Below are 3,622 nucleotides of genomic sequence, written 5' to 3' on the forward strand. Positions count from 1 at the left end.
ATGTTTAAAAATGTAACCTACTGCAAAAGATTTTTTTTTTTTTTATAAACAGGGGATCCCTATATTACGACAGTATTTAAAATGAAAGTCTTTATTTTGAATTTAATTAAAGATTTAAATTAAACCACACTTTTCCAAAATTTATAGATTAGTGATAATAAGTTTATAAAAGCACACACGTGGCGTCCCTAAGGGTCAGGGCGTTACAGGTTGGGTTGTCAACAGTGGATGGAACTCAGACATTGGGATCCACTATGATCGGATCCTAGGGTTCAGTGGACATGCTTCTCCTTGTCATGACCATGGTGATTATCAGGTGAAAGGAGATGAGATATTTTTAAGAATGTTCAAGCTCTCAATGAAAGCACTAAAATATTAATTGAAAAAATTACCAACTGACTCAGAGTCTAATAAACACTGATTAATCACCAATAAAGACTTAGGAATAATAAATAGATAGAAAGTACACACAAAATTATAGAGGTCTGACCCCTTTAGATATGGATGAGGACCTACTCCCCTTTTAGTTGTATTGATTATGAGATAACGTCGTGCAGATCACTAAGGTAGACAAAGTGAATTCTACTACATCTCTCAAGATGTTTATAGAGAATATAATTCACCAAAGTGCTCTTAGGACTGTTGTTACAATAGAGTAAGTAGAAAGTAAATATCCCTATATTCTAAGGTGTAGTTACGATCTATTGAAGGTCCTATAATCTCGGGCAAAACGATCGAATCCGCATCTGTAGGATACAGCTAGAGATATTTGTGGAAGTTGTTGAAGAAGAAATCAAGGCTTGTGTAGCCTTGTCTAAAATTCCTGGTGTCATTTATCCTGGTTGGCGTGTTGACAAATCGGCCAAGCTCTTTGAGACTTGTCTTTTTTGATGAGATTACTCACAAAGAAATCCTGGAAGGTATATTGATCTTTTCTTCTATGGGTGGCATAATGATGGCCCAACCAGATGCTTCTTAAAAGTCAATCTTCAATTCATGGGTATCAGTCTCATATGGTACCCGTTGCACGAAAGTCTATTATTATGTTAAAGGTCAGATGGATTAAGCCACGTGTAGGTGCCACATCAGGTGTGAAAATTTTGGGACAACTTAGTCAGTTTATGTGTTCTTCTTTGGAATGCACAATATTTGGATGATTTAAATCGAAAGGTAATGTGCGAAACAAAAAGAAAGAACAAACTTGGTTAATAACATCATCATCAACAATGTGTCAAAAACATACTTGAGTAACTCATCATTCTGGGCATCCAAAATGGACGAAACAATATCATCCATAATCATGTGCCACTATAATAACTAGAAGCAAAAGGATGTTAAAATAATCAACCACAACATCAAAGAGACTAATTTCCCATTCCACGCAAATTTCATTACTTCGCGGAAGCTTATGAATAACATTTGAACGACACTAAGAAGATGTCGTGGCATGGAAATAATTGCTATATAGATCACCCTCGCGTAACCATAATTGCTTTGACCGTTGTCTCCAAAAAATCTCTTTTTGAGTCAACACCTCAAATAATTCAGATTTAGCCTCTTTAAACTTCTAAAGGGAACCAACATCTCTACCTTTCTTAAAGCGCTTAGCCTCTTTCTTCCAAAACTTAATCCGAGAAGAAAATTTCTAGAATAATTAATCTTTGCTCCAATCATGTAAATTATCACCATAAAAATGAATATTTTCTCGCACATTAAAAGTATGGCAAGCTTCCCAACTATCCTTAATAACTTGCAAATACAATGGCTCTCTCAACCAACAATTTTTTAATCAAAATTTACGATTCACATGTAAAAATTGTTTATAAGAGGGCTCCAGCAAAATATGATAGTGATTCGAAGTAGACAATGCTCGAAAGTCCTTTCCCGATTGATGTTGCTTAAAGAGCAAATAAGGGGATATTGAAGGATACCATATCTCGAGAGATAACCCCAATGTCTCACATCTGATGTATGCGGATGATACTTTTATTTCATTAAGGCAGATTTACAAGTGGTGGAACACTTGTAGGATGTGCTACATAAGTATTACTTATGGAATTGAGGCAATGTATTAAATTCAGCAAATCCAAAATTCTCCTTTCTAATAATTGTGACATGAGTTTAGGCATTGCTATCTTGGATTCCTTAGGATTCAATAGTATAAGTGGCGATGAATCTTTTTTAGGCAACCCTTTTTTTTGTCAAAGGCAATAGATGCAACAATTTTAACTTCATCATCGAGAAAGTTAGAAGTAGAATGGGTGGGTGGAGGGCTAAACTTCTTTCTCATGCTGCTAGAACGGTCCTCATTAAGAATGTTATTTCAACTATTCCTATTTATACAATGTTTGCTTTTCTTCTCCTTATGAAGATTACAAATGCACTTGATGCTTTGGTTAGCAGTTTTGGTGGACAGGGAGCATGGATGAAGGCCAATTTCTATCTTTGTTGAATTGGAATTCTATTTGCAAGCTAAAAGGCAATAAAGGTCTTGATATATAAAGCTTTCGTGACATTAATATTTTCTTAATGGCGAAACTTGGATGGTACATTGCTAAAAAATATGATACACTTTGGGTTCATCTTTTTTTGGCCAAGTATTGCCACAAATTAAGCTTTTGGAGATGCCCTCTTCCTCGTCATGCTTCCCCAGTGGTCAGAGGGATCTGGAAAACCCGTGAGTTCATTAATGAAAATAATGGCTGGATGATAGGAAGGTACTCTAGTGTGGAGGCTTGGTTCAGTAATTGAATTTGTGTAGATGAGAGCATTTTGGGCCCTTTGTATCTTAATCCAGGTATTGCTTCTGGTTTGGAAGTGGGGGATTTATTGGATAATGATGGGACTACTTGGAATAATTCTCAGATTTTGTCTCTCTTTTTCCCAAATGCGGCTAAGACCATTATGACTTGCAATATTGCTAAGATTCACGGTAATAATACTCTGGTGTGGATGTCCAATTCTAATGGTCTTTTTTGCTCAAGGCTGCGTACCATGATATGCATAAGGAGACTTTTAAGAGGATGAAATTTGTTCAGTTATTTGGAAATCACGTCTTCATGATAGACTAAAAGTTTTTCTTTAGAAGATTATTAAGAATTGTTTTCCTTTTGGCTCAAGATTGGGGAATTTTTTTGGTAATCAAGCTAGTAATTGTGTTCTTTATGGCTCTACTGAGGGTGATTCTGCTGCCCATTTCTTCTGCCATTGCCCTGTTACTAAATCTTTGGTTCTCGAGCAATTGGTGTGTTTGAATCGATGAGGTCTCTCTGCACTCTGGAGCAGAGGTGATTTAGTGTATTTTTAATTCATTGTTTTCTCTAGGTAATAATTTTTAATTGGATAGAGAGGAATTTGCTCTCTTTGGAGCTGTTCTTTTTCATGATCTCTAATTTTTCAAGAACTCAAACTTTCACAACAATGGACAATGGTGGCTGGAAGAGATGAAGAGGAAGATTCACTTGGACTTTTTACAGTCACTAAAAAGTGGTTACTGGCTTGAGACAGACTAATTCGAGTGGAAGGAATTTTCAGTTGGTGAGATGGACACTTCCGAGGCCTGGACGAACTCGTGCTTATGTTGATTTTGCTAATATGGAAGGCATTGGAGCAATAGGTGTGG

The sequence above is a fragment of the Cannabis sativa genome, chromosome 6 (assembly GCF_029168945.1).
Source record: "Cannabis sativa cultivar Pink pepper isolate KNU-18-1 chromosome 6, ASM2916894v1, whole genome shotgun sequence".
Classification (NCBI taxonomy): domain Eukaryota; kingdom Viridiplantae; phylum Streptophyta; class Magnoliopsida; order Rosales; family Cannabaceae; genus Cannabis; species Cannabis sativa.